This window comes from Battus philenor, unplaced genomic scaffold (assembly GCF_028537555.1).
Source record: "Battus philenor isolate CCGP_79_NKW_IND1 unplaced genomic scaffold, ilBatPhil1.0.hap1 SCAF_7, whole genome shotgun sequence".
Lineage (NCBI taxonomy): Eukaryota > Metazoa > Arthropoda > Insecta > Lepidoptera > Papilionidae > Battus > Battus philenor.
Genome location: NW_027181737.1, coordinates 11,680,009 through 11,706,521, shown reverse-complemented (window position 1 = coordinate 11,706,521; position 26,513 = coordinate 11,680,009). Strand labels below are relative to the sequence as shown.

Below are 26,513 nucleotides of genomic sequence, written 5' to 3'. Positions count from 1 at the left end.
GTATATTAGTTTTTTTTATTAAGTCATCAAACTTATGACGTTTCCGTCGTTCAAAAAGACCCTTTCCCTTTCTAAGAGGTCACATATCCAAAGAAATGAATAATTTAGGTCAAAAATTATTTAATGTTTAAGTTTTTTAAGTTGTTATTTTTTGTGACCGATCTTTCACTGTTGCCAAAATTGCATGCAGATTCCGCAAATGTGAGTGGGAACGGCGCAGATGAATCCTGTGGGATCCATGAGCTGGACTACATACTATTAATACATCACATAGGGACGCCGCCAAGTTCTAATATCGCTTCGACAGATGCGAGGAAACTTCGGCTTGAGCAGTCACTGGTAGATGATGCCGTTCAGCATTCCGACACAAAGGCTCCCTCCTGTTATGTATTGACACAATGCATGTAACTGCATCTGTTCTTTTGTGTACTTAAGTAAAAAGTAATAAATGCTTATCATAATAGTAGGAACGTACAAATACCACAGTCGTACTTCAAAACCCTTTATACCGTCACTTAACCTCGATATAAGCTTCCAGCTCCATTATGACGAACTGTTATTTATCTAATAATACTTTAAAAGCTTCATTCACGTTCGAAAAACCTGTTACGGGCGAAAGAGAAACTTGATAAAGACATTGATACGGTCGGGATTATATTAAGCATACGAAGAGCATAACTTCATTACATATTCCTTTCAAAATGTTACTCGTGCGAGTTTTAAATAGCCCTGATATAACGCAATTCGAGCTCTATTTACTTCAGGATAAGGTTTACAATCGCGAAGAGATTTTAAAGGGGTTAATTTGACAAGAATTTATCGTAAAGGCTCGTCAATTGACTTTGTTCACGTATATACATAAGTTATACATAATGTTTGTTGTTCAAATTTTCTTATTATTTTATTTTCTTATATAAATAACTGTGGTGAAAATCTTATTTGCCCTTAACGATATAGTGTATCATCATCGTCACCATTCAAACCGTAGGGCTCGCTGCCCAGGTTACTGGTATTTACGCGCATATTTAAGACATAAAGTATCTCACAGGGAGACGTTGCGGGGTGTGAAGGACACGCGGATTCAGTAGAGATAGGATGTATTAGACATCATATGAAGATATGTTCGTAGAAAATACCGATTAACTCGATGTTTTCTTTTGTCATTTATTAGTAGCGGTGATGTTTTAATTCACACAAAGTGTGTGCGCTTGTCGGGAATTGAAATCGATGTCTATATAATTCTTAAGTAAGAGAGGTAAGGCAACTATAGTCCAATTGTAAATATATATATAACGCGATTAAATTATTTTGATTTATTTTTAATAAATTCCATGTCTGTCTTTTCAACATGTCACTAACGTCCCTTCATTTAAAAAAAAAATTGTATCCAATAATGAGTCAGAGAAAATCACGTTATGAATCACGCGAAGCGAATACAATGCAGTGTTTAAAAAAATTGTTACTATATTTTATTTCTCTGTTTATTTTTACGTTGTTCATCAACTCAGGAGAAAAAGAAAAATAGTATATGAAATATGAAAAAGATGAAGAACAAACGATGATCTTATAGCAAACAGTAATGTCTTTCAGACAACCATTGGATTGAGAACGTGCGGTGATCAAGTATTAGAAGTGGTCGAAATTTAGATTTAATCATCGTTTTAGCCGCAGGACATCCTATGCTAGACATCGATCTCGCCAATAGATTCCCAATAGGTCCGGTGGGAAGCGGTTTTTATCGGGCATCTTCAGGCGACATCAATAAAGTCACCTGTTCAACTTGTGAGTAGACATTTCACTTCCCTTGGCGATTTGTGGTCTCCACCTCAGAGCCTTAAGATCCAAGCGGCGTCTGGTATGCACGCTATGTGGCCTGCCCACAGGCGTTTAAAGTTACCAATCCACCAGGCTATGCCGGTTAGTATCCAGCATTTTCTAAAAACCTTATTTATTTTGTCTATAAGTTTAACTTTAATTAATATAATTAATTTTCTTCAATGGAATCAGGCGTTACCTTCCGGAAGTCCATCCTAAGTAAGAAAAGGACCAATATTTAGCCACTTCCGCACATACACCGATTAGTGTCAGAGGACTCTGTGTTTGGCACTAATCGGTGTAACATAACTCCTGAAGATGCCCCGTGGAAGGGTGAAACACGTGTTGAGTGATTTGACGGTGGCAGTTGTGTAATTCGTATTGTTTGCCGCATACGCATTTATGCTGATAAATGAAAAAGGGCTGACGGGCGGTGCACTTTGTTGCACGACTACCACTTAATATTATTAACTCTTAATGTCTCTATGTTATTAAAGATGAAAGTATTACTTACCTTCTACTGTTTCTATACTATGGTTATTTACAAGAAATTGTCTCGTATGGTCGTACCGCCCATTGTACTTTTTTTTACTATTATGCAACTATTTTTGTGTACAATAAAGAGCAATATATTATTAAACGATTGTTTTATCATGTAAAGTTATATATAAGTTGTACAATAATCTCTATGTAAGATCCCGAATAAATCATTCCTATAGCTTCGGTGCAATCAAACACGGATATAAGTATTAAATTGCCGCATAATAGTTATATATAGCTAACATCATTATTTCGGTGCAATATAATGTATAGACGGTCGTCCGTAAAAGAAGCCACTAATAACATGAACAGTATTAGTTTCTTTCTTTAGCTTATCGAAACGACATAAGTCAAAGGCTATGTTAATACGAGATTCCTCTTCATTATTAGCTAACAGAGCATCTTGTACGTAATATTGTTTCATAAATTTTAATAATAAATTTGCAGAAATACCGTAAATTTTATTATAAGAAAATTACTGTTATACCTTGTTTCATAAGCTTAGACGGTAAATGATTAGTGATATTATCGGGTCAATGACATGTTTCGACTTGTCTCAAAATGGATGGCGAGTTAATTTGCTATAAGTATTTTGTATTATAAAACTTTATTGTAAGGAAATTTCGTCAATATTTTAAGTTATAGGAATGTGTCGTTGATGTATAACATTGGACAACCGGTATTAGATATCATATTTTAAATATTTTAATACAGTATTGTAGTTATTAAGTATTATTAAGCTGCAAGTTAGCGTTTTATTAGTATACTTGAATAAATTACGACTTAGTTACGCGTGTCATATAGTTTAATATATTCGTGTACAATATTATTTATTACATTATGAACAGGTTATAATAACCAGAATTTTTATTTCACCTATGGTTATAAAGTTAAAGACCATATTAAAAATTGATTATTTATTAGTCTGAGATACCAAAAAATCAAATGATTTTTAATGTCCGGTTTTGTATTCTTTTTTAGGTTTTATTTTATTAATTAAACCACATTTTTAGGCCAGCTTCTTCTGTGAATCTGGTTTTACACGAACTACTTATATAACGAATATTGAAAGTTTAACTAAAAAAAATAAAATTTGAAACGGACACCTCTCAATAGTCGATTCTTTTTCTTCATAATTTCATTCAAGTGACGTCTACTGCTAGATATATATATATAGATTAGTCTCTTCTATAGATTTCTAATAAGTCTGGTCATAAGAGGCTTCAATTCAGCGAAATTCTACACCGCGCATGCCGCTCCGTGATGTGCATTTTAGAAAATTAAGTCCTCTAAAGTAACAATTATCTTTACTCGTGTAAAACTTTGAATTCGTTTAAAAATTCAAAAACAATTAGTACTGAATATAATCGCCTTATTAAATGAAAGAATTTTTTATCAACGTTTCCCGATTAAGAAAGATGTTATTTATTTGTGCACTATATATATAAAACAGTTAACAATAACGGTATTGTGTTAACGAATTTTAAAATTATACTTACAAAGGAACAAGGTAAATAAGTGTCTCAGTCAGGCCTGCAGTAAAAACAAACGAAAGTCGTACAACAAGGACTCGACAGCTAAAAAGGAGTAATGCCCTCGTCCTGGCAGTTTATTTTCCTTTTGAAATGCGCTATTGAAACTGCAGACGTCTTGAAGTGAGGCAAAGATTGCAACACACTTCTGTTCCTGTCGGTTTTCTTAAGGAACCTGCATTAAAATTAGTTTTTGCTACATGCATTTTTACTCCCCGTACCTTTATAAAAATAAATCAGTTTAAGTAAAAAAAACTTAATGAAACCTTTTTATTTTTTAATTATTAATTATTCTTAATTTATATCGTACTTTTGTGGCAGGTATTTTAAACATAACACATTTTAACGCTTAAGAATTAATGTATTTTTAAACTACCTTACAAATTATGTAATTGCTACCGTTGGCTTCTAGTTTTAAGATATTTGTCAGTGTCAGTTTATACATTTTGTGTAAGAAAAATGTTTTACGTTTCATATTAATTCGCATTTGAATAACGTGTACTGCTTCTAGTTTTATTAATGACGTAAAAAAAATGTACATTCAACTTAAATAGAAGATTTTTTGCCGTTTATAATTAATTATAGATGTGTATCATTGGAGATAAGCAAAAACATATCATGAATTATATGAAAATGCTGACCGGTGTAAAACAATAGATTCGTAAGCAAATCTAATAATAAAAAAATAAAAGGATAAAATCGTAGAGAAATCGGTAACTATTTCGCCAAATGAGCCCTTCGAACCATCCCTTTCAAGATAAGCCTTACACACTGCGTATTGGCCCTTACATACCTCAGGACCGGGGCACCGACTGGAATACAAATTTGATAGCAAACTTCGTTTATCTTTTGCCGAGTTTTACGATTGTAACCTTCCCTTCGTCTGTCGTAAACTGAAACGGTGGTCGTTTCTAGGAAATTGACCACAGTACGATGATGAGTTTTTCTTGCCTTCGCTATCAATGTTCGAGTACTAAAGTTTTACAACATACTAATAAATCGTTTTTGTTTTAATTAAATTAATAAACACATTGGTGCCACAAGATAAAATGTTCGTTTTAACTTTTTTTGCCTCTTTATTAAAAGAAAATTTCTGATAGATATCTTTGTAGACTTGAGAGACATTATGTATTTTTTTCCGTACAACTTTATGGGCACTGTGCGCTAGCTTTTAATTATACAACATCATAAGCCACCATTTCGCTAAAACGAATTACCTTTAATTACTTTCAAATACAAAACTGTATAAAAATGTCCAAGATTTTAGCGTTATCATTAGCATAGACCTCCTAAAAAGTTAGAGAAATTTACTTAAATTCAAATCTTTTTCTTGAAGAACTTTTATGTAATACTTTCTGGATTTTAAAAGGAAAATTAACGAAATACTTAGCTTAGCTTAAAGTTTTTGTAACAAAATAGGTTCCTCGTCGATAGATGCTTTTACTACTTTATGATGTCGTCACTTAATGACGATTTTTGAAAGTCATAATTTATGTAATATTACGAAGGTAATTTTGTGCATATAATGTAATCGATCTAATGTAACTCTATTATGATTGGTATAATATAAGGCTATCAAATAATTCAATAATTATATCACATTTTCTTAAATCATTAATTTACTTGTATTGCATTTTAATTATTATTTGATAAATATTTCACGGAGTAATGTTAGAATATGATGATACTTTACATCCACGTAGCACTTATAATTAAATGTAACACGTATTCAGGAAATAAATTATTTAGTTTGATTTGAACAGGCTAGCGCACAAATGTAATAATAACTGATTTTGCGTGATATGTGAAACATTTGCCGATAAAACTTAGTAGCATAGTAACAGTCTATATGCTATTAAACGAGACTTTACGAAATTTACTGAAGACAAGAGCTTTCATTTGTTTCAGCGTAGTATCCTGACTAAAAAGTGTCGGTACCAAACGTTAAGTGCTATAATCAAATGGTTCACTTGGAACATAGCCATTCAACTATAACTTCGAAATCTGTGTCAACGGGGACCATTAAAATACTTTGTTTAATTTATGATCCGTGCGTATGGTTTGGATTTAGTAAAGTTGGATTCTCTAGGGGCAAATTTTATTGAGAGTAGTTAGAATTAGTTTTCATGCCCTGAAAGTAACGATTTCTTAATGTCTATGATATTACTAACTAAAAGTTTCTTTTGGTCGATTGAGTTTTGTTTGAGGAAATAATTCAGGGAATTTTTGGATTTATAAAGATATTATTAACGTACATAAATTAACGCCTTAATTTATAATATAATTTGTACGTCTATATAGAGTTTTTGTTAAATAAAATAGGACATATATGTAATTATTGTTTGTTTTTTTTAATTTAATAATGTTATAATAAAATAAAGTAATTAAACCTTTTCATAAAATACAGATTTTAATAAGTTTATATCATAAAAAGTAATTTAATCAAAGCGATAAAACACTTTTCTTTTGAAAAAGCAAACGAAACAATTGCGGCGAAAATCGCTAACAATGTTTACAAAGAGCTGTTTAATTTCTCAGAAGCCATAACGTTTCATTTTGTTTATAAGAAATATTTACATTAAGCTAGCGTGAAATAAGATTCTTTTGAAAATGGTATAGGTCGTTTTATTACTTTTTTAAAGTAAAAATATAGAACAGATAATAACAATAATATTGTTTGTTGTTGCTTGCTCGTTAACATTAATAGGGACTCTGGGAACATTTATGTAAGTTTAACATAACTATCTCAGAGAAAAATGCCTTTTATTTAAAATGAATTTGTTTCATTAATCGTATTTTCCTTCATTTTTTAAAAGCAATGGGGAAGTTATAAAATGTATATAACAAACAACTGTCCAAGGCAGAAACCGAGATCTAAGATCATATGCCATATTAAATACTATGACATATCACGCGAAAATAATACATATAGCCCGCTCGCGTTATGCTATGCGTCATCATTCTCCGCTGGCCTAGTTACGCCTTAAAAAGGATTCTAACGAAAAAGTAAAGTGCACAATGACAGCATTTTTTCGAACGCTAATTAGGAAGAATTTGATACAATATAGAACTAGGCGGACGTAAAATCACTCTTCTTTTACTACAACTCTACAGGTAGTATCTTGAAGCAAAGTTTGCGTTAAAGATACTGGCATTAAAGATATTTTAGGAATGTTTGGTCAAAATTAGCTGATTTAAAAGAAATAATTTATGCTCAATGACGGTAAAATTAGAGAAGTATTAAAGAAATAACACCAAGAATGTGCTAAAATACCTGATTATTATAATACATTTTAATTTATTAAATTCTCACTAAGTGGATAGACAAGCTTGTTATGATCATCGGAAGATGCTGGATACAAGCCGCTTCCTACGGTTTTTTTGGAAGTGTGTGTTTGGGAGTCAGTATTCAGCAGTGGAAGTCTTGCTTAAAACGAACCTTGAGTTTTAAACGTAAATTCCACAATTATTTTATTTTTTTAATCATGCGTTCAATGAACAATACTATTGAGAGTTTAAAACATTCTAGAAATAATTTATCATTCACAGCTTAAAATTACTAAAACACTGTTGTGATACTCGCAGTGGAGACTTAACGAATTTGCAAATTTATAAATCCCTGTGCACCGTACAGGCTTACGTGGCGTACCGTGAAAATCCGATAATTGTCGAACAACAACAGGTGTTAAAGGATTATCGAAACAGTGAAAATACTCAATGCTAGTGATAGTACGTTCCTCTATTTTGAGCGTTCAAAATTTTAGGCGTCATTAATATTTGTACATGTTTAGTTAAATTAATTTTTGTGACAGTTGAGACCTTAGGAGACAACCCGAAAATAAAGTAGTAAAATAGTGAAGGTATTGAAATACTTAATTTGAGATTAAAAGTATAGGAAACAGAAGACAGCTCTTTGTACAATGTACAATATTAAGCTAAAGACTTATAGAAAAGTTTCGCGGAGAAAAAATACTGACGGGTTTTATGATTTTATTGGTTATAGGTGTAAGAGTTTGTGAGTAATAACTTAATGATAATATAGAAAGAAATAATCTTTTTCAATATTCGAATTATTATTATTGCATTTTAAAATAAATCATATACAAATTATAATACAAACATATATAATATATAGATTGGTGACTGCGGTATATTATATTGTCGTATCTTAATAGAAAAAAAAATAATGTTACTTATTTCAGAGTGATCACTTTTTACAGGACAATTGGAAATAGATGTAAAGGATTAAAACCTTTATCTGACAAATTAACAAGACATTAACCTCTTTAGAGCTTTTACACTTTTAGCCAATCATTCTGCACTTATCTTTTTAAGTCGTTATTTTAGCAAACCACGTTTAGCCTTCAAGTAAAAAAAAATTTCAGCGGGTTATTTTAAAAATAATCAAACCCAGTCAATAAGTTTCTTTGTATGTTCGCAGCGTTTTCTAGTGGCTATTCCCCAGACGCGATGTGGCTGTCACGTGAATACAAAGAACTTTGCTTTTCTTTGCGTCTGTACTGACGAAGCACCCGTTTAATGCAGATATTATGGAGATTAGATAATAGCAAAAATTAAATTGATTTTTAATATCAAAGACTATGTTATTGTGTTCTTTACTACGCTATGATATATACCTTATGCCTTAGAGTACTACGAACTTCATTAAAGTATGTAATAAGTATAATAATATAAATTAGGTTTCAATGCCATTATAAAAACTATTATCATACATTAGACATTAATTCATAACGATTTATTTACTAAATTTAAAATTGTATTGACCATTTCAACTTTTGAAACCTTTATCTATAAAAAAAATCAACATGGGTCTATCAACTTTAAACGGCACTGTTCTATTACCCTTTTCTAAAAATAAATTCTGTGCGAAAATTCTGAAGCGCTTTTTCCATCGGAAAATGGAGAAAACCATTTCTCTCTCGCGTTTTAAATCGTCTACACATGGGCTGGAGTTGCGGAAAAATTTCCGACTCATTACATTCATGACGAAGACGTAGGAAGAAAAGGGTTTATGTCATCAATCAACTAGCTTCAGGATTTAAGCGTCGCTTTGTAAGACGGCTGAGCGGCCAAAATCTTTATTGTGATATTCCAGAGGGCGGCATCTTAGGGGCTACATTATCATTAATTCTAAAATTATTTTTTAAATAAGAAACTAAATTGTAACAGAGATTTAAATGTAATCATTAAATAATGTTCTACATAAAATTATAACATACAATTAGCACTGCCACGACGACCTCCTTGAAGTTTCTACATATTCTAACCTCTTTGGTATGCGACATGTAATCATAAATATAGAAAGAAATTGTGAGAAAAAAAATCACTTTATAATGTTTACTATAAAACAGAAGAAATTATTAATTTGTGGATTTATTCTTTACTTATGATTAATTATAGCTTATCTCGTGCATTCTTGCTTTGGTAATTGTTTAAATTTTTTATATACAGGGTTATTGGTTATATGTTTTACAGCTTTAAAGGGAGAATGTGTAACTCAACTGTCAAGAAAAAGCTTTTATAAATATTGTAAGGCTATGGCTTAAACTTTTACACCTATATTCAATCACTCTATATAAAGTGAACACTCTGAAATTCTACTGGAATGCCTACACCTAAAATTTCTGGCGGTACCAAATCTGCAGGGACAGATAGTAAACAATAATTAATCTTAATTTGTAACAAACTGAATTTTTAAACGCGTTTTCTAAGTATGTTATATATCTGAAACCCTTGGTTTTTGTATAGTGTGTACTATACATAAGTAACAGCAAATGAGATATACATTCACCCATTTAAAATTATGACACCTATATACCTACCTAATAATTCTTTATGTATAAAGTATTATTAATAGTTTAATTATCTACGCTATAGTTATATGTATTATCTGGATCTTACTTATAAATAATTAATTACTTACTTTAAAAATAATTAATTAATAAAATGTACAATATTTGTTACAAGGTTAACAAAAACTTAATAGAACTCAAAAATCATTTCGTTAAAATAACCGAAGGTTTGTTTAATACCTTGTGTTTACTATACACTTAGAGTACTCCAAGCTTAGTTCATCGCACTCGAGTATTTAACCAATCTAGCTGATAGCTTTTGAAACTCCCGGGGGCTGATTTTACAACTCGAAGAATATAAAGTGTACAAGGGGAAATGTAGCAAATATTAACAAGTATCTCGGGAAAAAAACCATAAAGCAAGTTGTTAAATTCAGGAATGAATGATCCTTCACATCAAAGAACATTTACTTAAGTAAATCGTTTGCCCAATTTAATTAACATTTATGGTTAATATCTCATTGGTTGTGAAACGAAGTGGTTGTTTCAAGCAGGGATGATTTAGTATTACAAGTAAAATAAGAATGCGATGCGATGCGTGATGTTTTAAAACTCAACAAATGTGTGACTCCTTTAAGGGAATGATGTGGGTGTCCTTCTAAGCGTAAAAAGAAAGTCACCCCATACCTGTACTTGGTTGCTAGTCCGACTAGGCCCCGCGTACCTCGTGCATTGCCTCAAGTTTCAACTGGATCACAGGTTTGTGTACATTGTATAAGACATGCACACGTAGTAACTTAGATTATCGATATAATTAGTTCAGTTTTGTTCATTAAAATCCAAGATTATATAATAGAAAGATTATATAAATGTAATATTGCAAGATGTATATTTCGTTTCTCTAACCACTCGTTTTAAGATAGTTTTTAATGAATATTTTAATCTCATTTATCATATTTTCTTCATAGCATAAATACGAAAGAAAAAAATTAATGAAGCGTTTCTATCGACAAAGAAATTAATTAATAAATAATCCTTATGATATATAAACTCCCCTCCCGTACATTTCCAATAGGACAGAACATAAAGTCGTGGAAAGGCACTGGTTGCGGGTAGTGAATGATCGGTCATCGTGTCGATCTTCGGGGGAGGTATATACCTTGCAATGTTCGTCTATTGGCTGACGTTATGATGATCAATCCATTGTTAAATAAAGAATGTAATAGAGTTATAATTTGAATAAGTTAAGTTTTCTTAATCATTGAACTTCTCAAGATAACTCGCGAAATAGATAATAATAATTATGCACGTTTACAAGGTGTCTGTAATACTCAAAATTAACTAACCGTCAAGCTCGTGCCATGGTTATGTCATCAGTCAGCTTAAATTCTGATCACGTTCAGACGAGCGCAGGTAACGCACGAAACGACGCATTGTATCGACGAATGTATGTAATTTCGAACGGATATGTATAAATACCTTAATTTAAAATTGTAATGTAGGTAAGTTTATTTTCGCGAGAAGAATCTTAAAAAAATCGTGTGATCAACACCATTGTCATCTAGACCTCCTGACTAAAACAGAGGACGTTTGAAGTGATAACTAACCAAGTTTTTATTAGCGCTTCCAAAAGTACGAATAAAAGTAGTTTATTAAAACGACATATATACAAAGGCTTGTGTATTCATTTGTTTATATGAAACTACAATAAAAACAATTCTATTTTTGCCGAAATGAATAAATATGGCTATTTATTGACCGCACTTTTTGAAGCAAGTTAAAGGTATCGATGATTGTAGTCAGTATCAACTAATATAAATACATTTAAAAACGCAATTTTACTCGTACAAAGAGTGTAATGTGAACCTCATAGTTAAGGAAGTTAGTCTATTCTCTTTTTTATAAATTTACGAGTACGGTAGTTTTTAGCCATTCTATACAGACATCATGACCGCCACATTCCTATGGTAAATCTGTAGATTGTACTCAATTACACACCGTATATAAATCTGCCTATCGCATCGTCATCATTGTAATATACACAGTCGATATCGATAATGTGGCGGGAATTGGTCAAAGATGCGTTCACATGTGGTTACTTTTTTAAAAATTGCGCAAGTAATCATATAATTTTTTCCTAATTTACGGTTAAATTCTAGGTTTTTTTGTATTTACTATAATAACAAAATTTTTACGAATTCTAAGTTTTATAGTATATAGCATTGTTTATTAGTTCTACCTACGCAACTTGTTTTAATGATGAGTTAAATAGAAATTTATGCAAAATCAACCAAATTCACAGAGTGTAAAGTAAAAATCCTTATAAGACACAGATAACGCGCCAATGTCTCAACGACATATTTCGATTAAAATTTGTCTCCATGTAAACGCATTTTGACGTCAACGTCTCTACGAAATGTAGATTATGTATTTGATACAAATTCTTTAAGGTATCTAATACATTATAAGACAATACATATAACAAATTTATTACAAGTAATAAGACTAAAATGGTCGTATTTAAAATGTTTGCATTATGGTACACAAGATTCTTATTGGAGTCAGGTTTCGTTTAAAAGGTTAATCTGGTTTAGTGATTTGTAAATATCACATAACTTTAATGTTACTTATTCTATGTTATACTGATTTGTCGGGAAATATTTATCCTTACACTTCACGTCTTTGACTAGTTCGATGTTGAATATTTCAAATTAAGTTTGCACCTGATGCAACCTACAAGTCATTCCTCTACGCTGAAAAAGTTGTTGTAATTAATTGTAAGAATATTAAAAGATTAAATGTGTTATTTATTTATTTAACACTCTTTTGTACACCAAGATATAGAAAATAAAATAAAACAAATGGAATAGGCAATAGAAGTAGTATCGGTATCTACCATCAACTTAAGACTTTTGTATATCTTGATTGGAAGTGTATAAGTTTTAAACGGGTAACGGGTACATGTTTAGCTCATTTGCCACCAAGTAACATCAATAAATACATCCAATCGAAAATTCATTGGTTTTAAAAATAATAAAAGACATAATGATAATAAATGTAGTAAGCAAAATCGATTGCAAAATTTAGATTACTACACTTTTTATTGCTTCCGTTTTTGTGGGTCACTTGTTTTCTCTGTTTTGTTACAATATCGAGTTTTTTTTCTGTATTTACATTTTTTTTATTTTTTTTTCCTCTTTCATTAATCATTTTTTGTCTTTTTTCGCACATCACCTTATTTCTCCCCATTACTACATATTAAATTTATTATTGCTGTATGTCCCTGCAGACTCTGTACTAGCAGAAGTTACTGGCCTGCTTCATTCCAATAAAAACAATTAATATATATCCGAATGATTACTTTATACGGAATGTTTATAAAAAGACGTAAAAGTTTTAAACTTTTTTGACAGTTGAACTATACATTAATTCATTTAGAAATAGTATATATAATTTTCGTTTTATAAAACCTTTTAACACTATAGGCTGTTAGTGTCGAAATATAGCTTAGGCAGTAGTCTTTGCTTTATAAATATAGCCCATATATTTCCACGTGAATGCTTTATAATTTAAGACAACCATATTTTTACTATTCGTAGAGCATACGCGTAAATGTGAACACCTAAATAAAATCAGTGAATCTATCGGAATGCCGCATAATTTACTCCCAATAGCGAGTAATGGGTTCAGTTGGACACTTACGTATGCAGAACGTGTCGCGGGCTTTGAGACTCTCTGTTAAACGAACTTAACCTTGTCTCTGTTATTTCGGAGTTAAATCCGTGCGGCATTTCAGTTTATTGATGCTAATTTTACAATTCTAGTTTTTAATTTGGAATACATAATATTTCCGACCGAATAATCCGACCCAGGTCACTGCCACTTCTAACAAGCAGTTCTTCGAGATACATTCATGACTTTCTTCTGCAAATCTCTAGGTCTTTTGATAGATCTTACAGTTATGTAGTAATTCTATATAGTAATCAACAACTGTTACATAAGGATAAGGTAGTATATCACGGTATGGAGTGTAGTGGCTGGTAAAAGATTTCTTGCGCCAACATGTTGTATAGTTTCGTAAAAAATACAACGCTGCTATGAAGACCTCATTTAACAATCTTAAATCAATACTTAAAAAAAATCACTTTGCTATTCTTAATCAAATTGCTAAATTAATCATATAATTTAAAAGTTTAATACTTTCGGGTTGTTGCCAATCTTTGTGAAATGATTTTAAAAAGAAATACCATACAATTCAATACAATTCGCATTTCGAGTAGTGGCGATCATCAGACGAAAGCCTGCTTTTCCTAATAGAAATAAGTACAAAAGATCTACCTAAAAATAGATTGTATTTCATCTCCCGGATTTAATCCAGCAACATGCAACATCGATGTAATGTTATTGTGTAAGCTGCCGTACCAGGGTACAAATTTAATCAACGTTTTATAGCACTCCGTTTGCTGAAATGAAACATCGATAGTGCAATATGAACGAAGTCATTTCAATAATATTAAGGCTTTATTGTTACATAAGTTACCGTTCATTTACATTTATTTAAAAAAAAAACTTGACAAAAATGATGAATAATTTCAATTCAGAATATATACTACTGACTGTCAGAGGGCTCTTTGTTATACTAACCTGCCTAAGGAAATACAGTGAGTCACATTACTAGGAAATTAATTTATAGAAGCTTAATTCTTCTAGTTTTCTATTTGCACATAGAATAACTGCTACCCAACGAAACCGCCGCACCATTGGTAGTTATCTATATAACAAAATAAACAAGATATGTAATATTTACTCAACAATTATAGATGAAAAAATCTCATTGTCATTAAAATATAATGAAATCTCCTTTATATTTTGTTCACTTGGATTACACTGCTATGCAAGTGGCATTAGCAGTACGTAGTCAACGCTTAGCCTACAACCTGTTTGAAAATAGCGAAGGATCTTTTTGAAACCTCGGCTGCTACATACTACAGTTCCAAAAGACTGGAAGCCGTCGAGCTTAGATCACTTAGGCGGATGCTCCTAGGAGTGATTATACTTAAGACCTCGGCTTGGACTGTCCCTCTTCGGTAATAACCTTTTCGTCCCGACTCAAGGGCACCCTAGAGAACCGAAGCTCAAATTGATCGGTTGCTATTAACTGGGTAACAATACTATTATTTTAAAAAGCATTAGTGCAGGCTTGTCCTAGAATAGTAATTACATTTCCCACATACACTCATATACACACAAAACACATTTTTCTCGCACTTTTTTTTAAAAAGAATTTTAAAAAATGCTTATCTTCTCAACTAACGAATCTAATCAACTTTCAATGGTCGTATAAAATTCAAAACAAAAGATCGCGTCTTTCGATACGTTTTAATGACGCTTATTGACGCCAGTGTGAAGCGCGGCCTATAGAAATTTTCTATTTAATAAGCTAAGAAAAGATGAAAAATCGTGCCGTATAATTTCTAAAGCTAAATAGGATACAATGGCAGACAAAAGGCCGTAATGAGCTGCGGCAATGAAGATGAATAGACGTTTAATATTAAGCGAGTATTCGGTAAAGAAATATGAGCCTTAGCTATTTACTACAATGAGATATATTAAATTATTCTTTTGCTCAATATTTGTCCATACATAAACACGTAACAAATATTTTAAACTAATTAATTTAGAATATGTATTGATTTGTCTCATCAATAAGTGAAAGCCAAACAAGTATTAGTGAAAATGATGGCTATGAATTATTCTTCATTTTATGAAAATAAATCTTAAAACTTCTTTTTCAGTTAGACACCCATTGCAAGAAATAAGCCTTCCTAAAAGATCGCCACGGTGACCGGTCCTACTCTATCCTTATCCAACGTCTTCCTGTGACCTTAACTAAGTTGTCGGTCAACTTAGAGGGGGAGGGGGGTGACGGGACCGACCCCACGCCGTGTCGCTCGTGGTCGCTGCTCAAGAACCTTTCGGTCCCAATGGCCATCGGTTGCACGAGCGATAGGCTCGGCCCATTGCAACTTCAGACTAGCAATTATTCGAGCTACGTAGATGACCGTGGTTCTTTTGCGGATATCCTCCTTTGTATAATCGCATTGCTTTTATATATATTTATGTTTCTCTGGGTGACCTTGAACCTTCTTGTAAGGACGTAAAGGGACGTAAACGATTCATATGTCATCACCAGCAACACATCCCGGTCGAATCAGAAAGGTAGGAGTCCATAGACGAACGAAGTAACAGATGAAGTTCAGTAGATTGGCAAGTTAATTTGGCCGCTGGAGGCTTAATATTCTGAAGTAGAGACTACGGATCGGCAACCGCACCGTAGGAAGTCCGCCCACAAGGTAGACAGAGGACCTTAAGAACATCTAAGAGCAATTTTAGAAGGAAGCCAATGACCGGTGATGATAATGATATCATATTAACTTTTTAATTTATCATTCATGTTATCTTTTCCATAGCATTGACTTATTGGAAGAAGAGTGTTTTTCTTCGTAAAGGAAGGTCACTGTTTACCTTAATGACATTTACTGTCTCCAGGGATTGGTGGTGGTAGAGTGAACAACGCTTTTATTAACTAAGAGGGTTCACACGGGAACACGATCCTTTACATACACTTGTTTCTAGATTAGGAAGATACCGAGCACTTAAATCGCTTAGGTACGTACTCAAAAAAGTGATATTTTTAGTGTTTGAAATTTGAGATGCCTACAAAAGTTATTAGTGTCTGAATACGTTAGATGCAAGCCGTTTCGTACCGTTCTTACCTATATTCATGCAGTCATCGTCCTATGCTTATAATAACGATAATGAAAAAAACTTTTCTTTTGCATAGAGGTACGACAAAGAAATAATAAGATTTTTTTTCTACCAGCCTTTGTTTAAATAATCATCAAAAATGAAAAAAATAAGTTGTTGCTTATACATAACGATGATACGTCAAAAGAACATATATATAGTTCATCGACAAACGAACCCAGAGCGAAATTACTCTCTAATCTTTATATTTTCAAAAGAAATGTAATTTTTATTGCTTATGGTTCTGACGACGTGATATTACTTAAGCTCGTTGACTGAAAAATTATGGTCTCAATATTTCTCTCGTTCGTCTGCCGTTAAAAATAAATGAACAAATTGTATAACGATAAAAATGAGAATATTCGCTTTTTGTCGCTGAAAATTACACATCTGAGAGGTTCCAGGAAAATTAAATAATACACGGAAATGTTTTACGAAAAATCTATTTTACATTATATTTTATTTCTACCTTTATTAATATATTAAAATGGCTAATATTACAACTTTTGTAACGTTATTTTGAACTTTTAGCCGTAGTCAATTCAGCATATACAGGATGATGACGTCAATGTAAATATAATAATTAACGTAATGGTAATTTAGTAAGAAAAGTATTTTCAAAATACGATACACAACATATTAAAATTAATTATTCGTTACTATCTGTTCCTTCACACTTTGTACAGCCAGAAGTTATTGTTCTGTCATAATATAGAAAAAAAAAATGAACATGTTTTACAGCGGACACATATACAGGTTGTTGCTTTATAAAAATACTGTCCAACTGAAAAAATGGTAATGGCGATCGAAGAAAAAAAAATGTGATAAACATAGATTAAAAATATAAATCTTTCTTTAATTTTAACAATTTTTTAATTACGTGATTAAGTCGAAAGAACATCTATCTTATCAAAGAGAAAAAAATATATATCCCTCTGAGACTCACCGAAACCCCTATTGCTATAGAAGTAAGGATTATTTTTTAACCTTAAAATGCTAGTAATAAATTTAAGACATTACTTGTTTATGTAGTGGTAAAGTTCTGTGTGTAATGAATTGTAATAAAAAAAGTTTTTTTTTAACAAACAAATGTTAACTTGTTATAAAAAATTTAAATAATAACGAATTAATAGTATTTTTACTTAAATTTACAATGAAATATACAATTTATGATTTTAGCTGTCATTCTTGAATATCGAACAGCAAATACAACAGCTTACAGATATTGCTGTTTAAATAAATATTTTAAGAAACAATCCTACTTTTTGAAGTCTTTAATTATACTAAAATTAATCATTGTTTATTTAGGTTAGATTTAATATTAACCTTCGTATGGAATTGATATTAGTAAAATAAATACTAAGTAACTTTAACATCCTATATATTATATACATAGGATTAAAAGACATGTGAGAAGAAGAATGGAAACAGGTAGAAAGTGAACATAAAGTCCGCATGGGGTTGATATTTGAAAACTTGAGATCTTTTTGACGCTTTATTTTTTCATTAAACTTTAAATTTAATTTAATGATTTAAATTAATTTTGAATTTGACTTTTAATCTAGTTATTAATTTAATTTTTGATTAAATTTAAATTTTCTTAATAATTAATTTTGAACACACAAAAATAAAAACACAATGTTTATATGCTTGTAACAGTTTTCGTCACATCTCCGACAAAGACCATCACATGGAACAAACAAAAATAAACAGATTGAAGTAACAAAACTTAATCATATAGCCAATAACAAAACTAATTTTTCTCTTAATTTTAAAACATGAAATCCCTTACCTACTCTTGCTGGTATAATTTGGGAAGTTATTAACATTTATAAATTGTTAAAGAACCAATTTTAACGCTTACCTGCAAAAGGTTTGGGTCCTAAGATCTTAAAATTTTTTTGTTGATATATAATCATTTTTGAGAAAGGTTTCGACGGTTTTCAAACGCGTTCCTTTCGTAATAAGCAGGTGTCAGACGAAATATAAAAGTCGGACCAGTCCGTTGAACATTAATAGTTGGGTTCATTTTAATTGGACGATAGAGAGCATGTGTAATAAATTTAAGTATACGGTGTTTAAATATTAAGGAAGATTTATATAACTTTTGCAAAAGTAACTAACTACTGCTAACGGTGATCAAAAGTCACTGATGTATTTCTCGACAAGCTCACACGGCGAATTTCTCAACAACCACTCTTCATATATTTCATCAACCATATCTCATATATAAAGAAAAACATCGTAAAGAAATAGCTAAATCCCAGGAACATGTAATGAATTATGATCGTAATTATCTTTATAAAGGGGGACTTTTGTACCAGAAGTAGAATTTTGCATGGGTGGTGATTCATCAAATAATTGTGCATGTTTTAAACTTAAATACTTTGAAATTTTATTTTTTTATGTTACTGAAATATCGCAAGAAAAGATTAAGACTTTATGTTTTATTATCTTTTTATATTTATTTTTATCAACCGTTGTTATAAAATAATATACATATCATTAACGAGTCTAGAGTCGACCTGCTGTTGTATTACTATTTTAAAACTTAAAAAAAATATTTTTATTAGAAAAAATGTAAAAATAACTCTGTCTAATATAAATATAATCAAGCCTCTTAGAAAAATGTTTAAAAGATCTATTTTTAGTTAAATAAATGTACGTCTTGAAGGACGAAGAATGCCTTCTTAGTATTTTTCCAGGAAAGGAAGGACTATACAGCTAAGACGTACCAAACATTAGTGCGTATATTAATACAGGATATTATATAGGATAATATATATTACTGAATGCCGGCTATAAAGCGTCGTAGCAAATGAAATAACGGAGCTCACATCGTCATATCACTATGGTGATAAGCGTAAATGTAGCGAAAGATATTTTGATCAAGACCAAAGGTGTCATTATAGAAAAATGTCTTTGAAGAATCAACAGCTCTTTGTCCGCTATTGTGTAAGAAATTTCTAAAGATTTAGTTATTTGTAAGAAAGGTATCAAAAGGTCGAGATTAAATAAAATACATATAACACATACTAGACAATATATAGGGAGTGAGCGTAAAAGTAATTTTCCTGCAATAAAAAAAATATCCAAAACAATGGCTTCAGAATTAAGAAATAACGAAATGATAATATATTACGAAGTAGCGTTTTAACTGTTTTCTTTCTCTTAAAATTAATTTTTGTTTGCAATCATTTTATACACTTGTAAAGTTTTTGCTGACTTATGAGCTAAACATTTATCCCCTTTAAATCTTTTACACCTATATCTAATCCTTCTGTATACACTTCATATTTAATTGGTCATATCTTTTCTGTTCCTTATAAACCCATTATAATTTTTTAATAGTTTCAAGCTGTTCGGATGTTTGGTCCGTTTTAAATACGAATATGCTCCCAGATTCCTACAGAGGTAAAGTAAAATGAATCAAATGTATGTATTAAAGAAAAGATTTCAAAAGTTTGTTTAAAAAACGGAACCTCAAACAACCGAATGTCAGTTTATAACTTAAAATTTACGAAAATACTTTTACTGCAAAATAACTTTATAGTTTTAAAGTCTCGAGGACAGGCCTGTCTCCAAATGTAGAAATCTTTAGGCTAAAAATAATATTCCGCTTCGTACCTTCATGGTAAAAATAATGAAGATACGAAACAGCATATTATTTTAGTTTACTTTTAAGTTTTTTAACTTAAAATATTATAGTCACAACACTGGCCACTAAAAATGTTATAAATTCGTATAAATTAAAAATTATTATTTAAAAACAATCACAAGTATCTTATGTTATTATCCATATCATAAAATATTTAAAAATAACTTGGTGATTATTTAATGAACGCATAAACGCGTCCACTGATAAAGTATTTACCGTTCTAAATTGTGATAGCCGAATAAAATTATTTTAATTTATGCTAAGTGGTTGGCAACTTCACAGAGCGAAAAGTTTTTAACGGACTTGACGAGGAGTTATTTTAACAAATTGGTGGAAATAAAATAATGGCGAAAGCGAGGGACTATTTAAATTAAAATTATTCATTTGTGGTTTATTAACTAGAAAAATTGCAAATTGAACAGATGAAGAAATAAATTGGTATTTCAACGATTCGTTCGTAAGCTCGGTAAGTTCTTATTTCATGCAAGGTTTACCAGCAATTCCATCTGTATACATTTTGCAATTGAAGTTATGTAAACTTGGATGACTTTAGATTAAACGTACTGATTATAATAAAATATTCATGCTCACTCTATTTCACGTTTTAGTTTTATTAATACCGGTTTTGAAAAATGCGATTTGGAGTAAATAATACATAGTTAAAGATTCTGATTATACTTCAAATCAAACATTTAGGCTCTTCAAGAGTCACACAGAGTTAAGGGTACTAGTGGCATCCTCAAATTATAAGAAAGTATTTTCCCTGTTGCCCAAAGAGACCATATTTCTATAAGAGAAAAGTGTATATGCTAATACTTGTGTTTATTATATTCTATTTTATTATTAACAAGCTGAACCGATTTACTTCATACTGTCAAGAATAGTAGGTCTGTCGCAGTGCAATTAAATAAATAAACGTTTTCAATGTGTCTAAATTATAAACAACAATTACTTACAAAAATAAGTCTTTTTCAAACAGTGTAATACTTTATTAAATTGTGATTATTTTTACTGTAATATATAATTTTTTTATATAATGGAGGTGTATGTTTTTTGGTTTAATTACATTCTAATATTCCATTTTGGCTCACGTCAAAGTTTGACGACAGCCTATTGAATTTTTAGATATACATATCATTTTCGTTCCAGCGGTATGCCGGTTTCCTTTGAACATTTTCCTTTACAGATTAAGAGCAATGTTATGTAAAACTCACAAAGTGCGTGAACGCCTAGAATCGAATCTGCGACCTTGATTCTATATCCTTACCTATTAAGCTTAACTACTTCAGGGAAGAATGGTACTATGTTAAACCATACCATATGCTCTATAAATATCAATACGAAATATATGTGCGAGAACATCTCAATTTTTATAACTTAATTTCAGATTTCTGCTATTAATAGAGAAAACAAAGACAAATTGATATTCAGTATTCTATAATTACTTAATAATTTTAAGAACAAACATCACTAATTCTGTTACTTGTTGTTTACATTATATTCTATTTAAAATGCATTTTAAATAGAATTTTCAACTATATTCGCATATTGTCACAAAGAAGCGCATAGATTTTACAAACATTGCTTCGCAGGGAAATAATAAAATGGCATCTTAGTTGGGCAAAAATGTAACCTGACCAATAGGAAGCTAAATATTACTTACAATAGTTCCATACACTTTATTATAAGAGGAATCATTTTATAACATATTAGCGTCTCACCATTATTAAACGTAACACAAATTCATAACTTTATTACCAACGTGCGTGACTGTTTGAGCCGAAAGCTTCAATAACACAGTTTTACGACGGTATTTGATGGGATAATTGCATGTTGAACGTTTTTATGCGTGCCATACGTAAATTTGAACTTATTTTACGAGCACTGAAAGGGCTTTTGCAGGATCTCGTGTAGGAGCATTGTTTGTATTTCTCTTAAAGAGATGAAATAGATTTTTCATTATATAAAGTCAGTCATGTCAGCTGGTAGACGCCCACTGCAAGGTATAACAGCCTCCCCCAAAGTTCGCCACAATGAGCCGTTTTGCACAGCCCGCTTCCATAGACTTTCTACATCTAACAACGAAGCTCCCCATTACTCTCTGGGTGATTTTGAGCCTTATGTCATCACTGGCACCACACACTAGTATACACGTAAAGGCATGTATGTATCCAAGTACAGATCATGTCATCAATAGTTAACTGCGAGGTTATCTGACGGAAAACAAATGACCCTAGTCTATACAACCAAGCATTTTGAAGTGATTCCCACGGTGCGATGGCTAATGCGATGCTAACGTCACCTTGAAAACTAAGTTCGTACGTCTCAATATCCCAATAAAAGCAATAGGTTCAAAACTAATTAAACCGAAACACCATTACAGGTGAGGAGAGTTTATTTTGGAATTACGTTACTTAAAAATTTCCCATTATCTATTTAAAAAAATAGGTTATACAAAAAGTTCTAATTTAGTTCTGAAAAGATAACCACTTTTAATATTGAAATAGAACAAGATATTAGAAACTCATTAGACAAAAGTAAACATGTGATAAAAATTTAAGTTTTTGTTATTTTATTTTAACATGTCGTTTGTTATATTTATGTAGGTATTTGTAATGAATTTGAAAATGTTTTTAATTAATAGGAAAATAAAGTAACAATATTTATTTGCGATGTACTCTTTACATGTATCTGAATTCAAAAAGAAAAAATAAATAAATTATTAATGAATATCTACTTGAAAATAGTTTTTATTACTATGCGGCAAATGTTTATTATAATTTCTCTTAAAAGAATGTCGCTTGATTTCCAAATACAAAATTAGAATTCCAAATTTTTCTATTAGAATAGGCAATTACGCGCACTTTTAAATTATCGATTATTTTAACATAAAATGTAATAACCAACCACCAGCTCGGAATGCAGATCTACTGATGTTTGCTGAAATGTTTCGGTATGGCAACATTTAGACAACCATTTATAACTTTATATGTATTAACATCAACAATAAAACTTTTATGTATTTCGAGTGATGAAGTTATTGTAACACCCTATACGGGACCAACATGGTAATATGAAAGTTTAACGCCCCAGCACGGCTATAATTTTCGCGGAAGTCGTAAAGAGTCTCGCGCGCCGCTCCGCCATTTTGAAAACATGGCGCGAGGCTGCGGGAAACCTGTGGCTGTAGATGTGCGCGGTCCCAAAAATGACATCATTTTCTTTTTATTAAAAATAAAAACTTAAGTAAGTCATAAATTGCCGCTATGTTTATTTTTCTTGTTTCATTTATTTAAAAAAATTAAATCATGAAAGTAAATTTTTAAACCTACAGTTTTAGGATATTTTTTATCCTTGTAATATTCCTTCTATAAGATGCCTTTTTAAAAAGAGTGTATGGTTCAACACAACAAGGACCCTGCATGAAACGGTTAATACGTTAGTTCATAAATTCAAAGGAATATAAATTAAAACAAGCTTAAGTGAATACGGGATAGAAAAGTAAAATTCAAAAATATTTTTTTTTATTATACATATTGTATACACAATATTCCCATAAACCAACGTCGAGCGGGAATAGAGTGATAAGGGAGAAATTTTACTAAAAAAATAATGATATGACTTTAAAATTATTACTAATCAATTAATTAAATTAATTGTTATATCCTTAATGTCGTTCTTCGTAACACTATGACTACATTTCGTTTTATTTCTATTTTTTCTCACTTTCCTCCCATGTGTAAACGACAACCAAAAATTCATACAGCAATGGTTTGATTAGAGAGAAAATCACACTGTTCAACCATTTACACAAAATTGTTATGATATTCAATTTCAATTGACCGTCACAGGGTTTTTAATTAATTTTCTGTGGTTAGCATAATGGTCAGCAGTTAGTCCTGCTCTATCAGATTTCTGTTTGACGTTAATTTATGGGACATTCTGCAAAACTTTAGTTTTCCATAAAGGTCTAGATAATTATTGTAGTGTTCGTATTTGAGAATTTCAATGATATATTATCATTAAACTGATGTCAATACCTTTTGATAAAGTCTTCTAGTTGAAGGAGGTTAATATTAAACTTTAGTAAATTTTATAAGCAGATAAAGGGCGTCATCTTTTATCATGTTGAAAGGAGATATACTGACCAGGTGGTGTATACTCTATTAAAAATTATATGTAGCAGAATAGTATAGTGTTGTTTTTGTCACAAATAGCACTATATTAAATTAAAGTAGATACATGTTTTGACTTTTTGAATTAAACAAGACATCTCAACGAATTATTTTTTTTTCTTGAAAATTGTGGTGCAAATGTGACAATAATTAAAAAAATAAACACGGTTTAATAACTTTAGTTAAAATAGAGAGGCAACCTAAGAAAGGTAGCGTTGCTTTTGAATCGGATTATTTTCAAAATGCTAATGACTCAATTAATATTCCGTCATTCATAGTGTTTATTTACGTTATAAAAGCAAATAATATGCAAAGTGACCGACCTCTCGGGCAGCTGTCGCTGTCATGTGTATACCACATAATTTAATGTTAGCGAACATCCAATAATAACAACACATTGAAGAAATTTTTATACGCGTTTCAAACGTACAACATACGTTCCGTGTACTGAATTTTTAGGATTTGGCGCAAATTCGTAACAAATTTACGATTAAATTTGAAGTAATTTTCTTTGTAGTGTAGAAAATTTTATTTGCTCTCATGATGCTGACAAAAAAACAAAGGTTTTTTATTTATAAGTTTTTTTTTTTACCAAAAAATCTTTCAAATTAAATCGATTTTCATAAATCAAATAAGAATGGGACCCGATACTTAGACTATTACGTTAGGGATTATAAAATTTTTCAGGAATATATTTTATGTGTGGATAAAATCCTGTGCACGTATTTATGGCAAAAGACAATCAGATAAACATCTTGTTGTACTTTCAGTAAAAAAAAACATTAGTGTAAAAAACTTGTTACATTTAAAACGTTATTGAATGCACAAGCCGTGGCAAATGTTCGCACTCATACTTCCATTCTAGGAAACGTTAGCATTTGCTACGTGACTGAATTTAGGGAACACGTAATAGCAACTTGCAGATTTTTTTTTTAATTTTCTGTAATAATAACATTAAGTACTAAGAACTCGTAATAGTTTATTCAACTTTAAAAATGAAGGAGCTATAAACGAGAATTTGAATACTACATTTAGAGAATTAAATTTTAAATTTTCTCTCCATTTAAAATTCTTTATTTCTCGCGGAATTGAAATTACGGATACCTTATTTCTTATTTCATTTTCTTATATGCAAAATTCTATAGTATTGAACTAAGCTGGTTGTTCAAGCTTCATAATTTAATTATAAAAAAAAAATTTTTGTTCTCTTTTCATAATCGAAAGTTAATAGTTGTTACATTTTATAAATTACTGTTTACTCAAAATAAAAAGAAAGTTTTTATAAAGCTGCATAAATTTATGCAACGAAATGTATTTCAAGAACTCATTGTGATGTTATAGCATTCAACGCTGGGAAGATTTGCATTTTCTTTAAAGTAAAAAGACCAACGACGTCATTTTAACACTAGGAACGCTCGTTGCGTCATTTTGACGACTGTGATCTTTGTGGATAACCCATTGTATTTAGAGAAATAATTAACTTATAGAAACTTATATTTATACAAAGGGTCAATCATTTTTAAACAAACACGTCATTTGAATATTTTTTCATAAATTGATATTAGATTGTTAGATTGTTATTGTTATTCATATTCACACTATTGCTTACAATTCTAAATTTTTTATCGACTATCGGCATATCATTTGACCTATGCCTCGCTTTACAAAATGAGGACGAGGTCTACGATGTTACATGCTTACCTAGAAGAAACTTGACTTTCAGACTCCCATGTTATTGTAAGCTAGAAATAACGACGCTGGTAGGTTGTTCCATACTTTAGTTATTCGCACGATAATGTTATTACACGTAAAATTAAATTACTCCTGCTTATATTACCATGCTTCTGTCCCTTCTCGTCTCAAAGTCGAAGCGTTTATGGTTGTCTACGTGGGACATAACTATATATGGACTAGCATGATAACAGTTACCTTTACACGCCCTTTAGTGCATTGTAAGGAATAACGTGGATATAATTGTCCCACTTCCCACAAAACTTATTGTTGCAGGCAGTCAGAGTAAAATGAGCTAAGCTGCTGAGGTTGACAAATAAAGTTTCGACTGCCCTAGCACAAAAGGAAACATTACCGAACACCAGATTTATTTCTGACGCTCATTGACTACCAAATATTTCGATACGGTTTATTTATATTCATCTTACAGAACAAGCAATGA

General features: G+C 30.9%; 1 protein-coding gene across 1 annotated transcript in view; it reads right to left on the bottom strand.

Annotated features, from left to right (window-relative positions):
* Positions 1-26,513, bottom strand: part of stan (Protocadherin-like wing polarity protein stan) — a 178,330-nt gene that overhangs the window by 151,650 nt on the left and 167 nt on the right. The gene's annotated exons all lie outside the window — the stretch shown is intronic.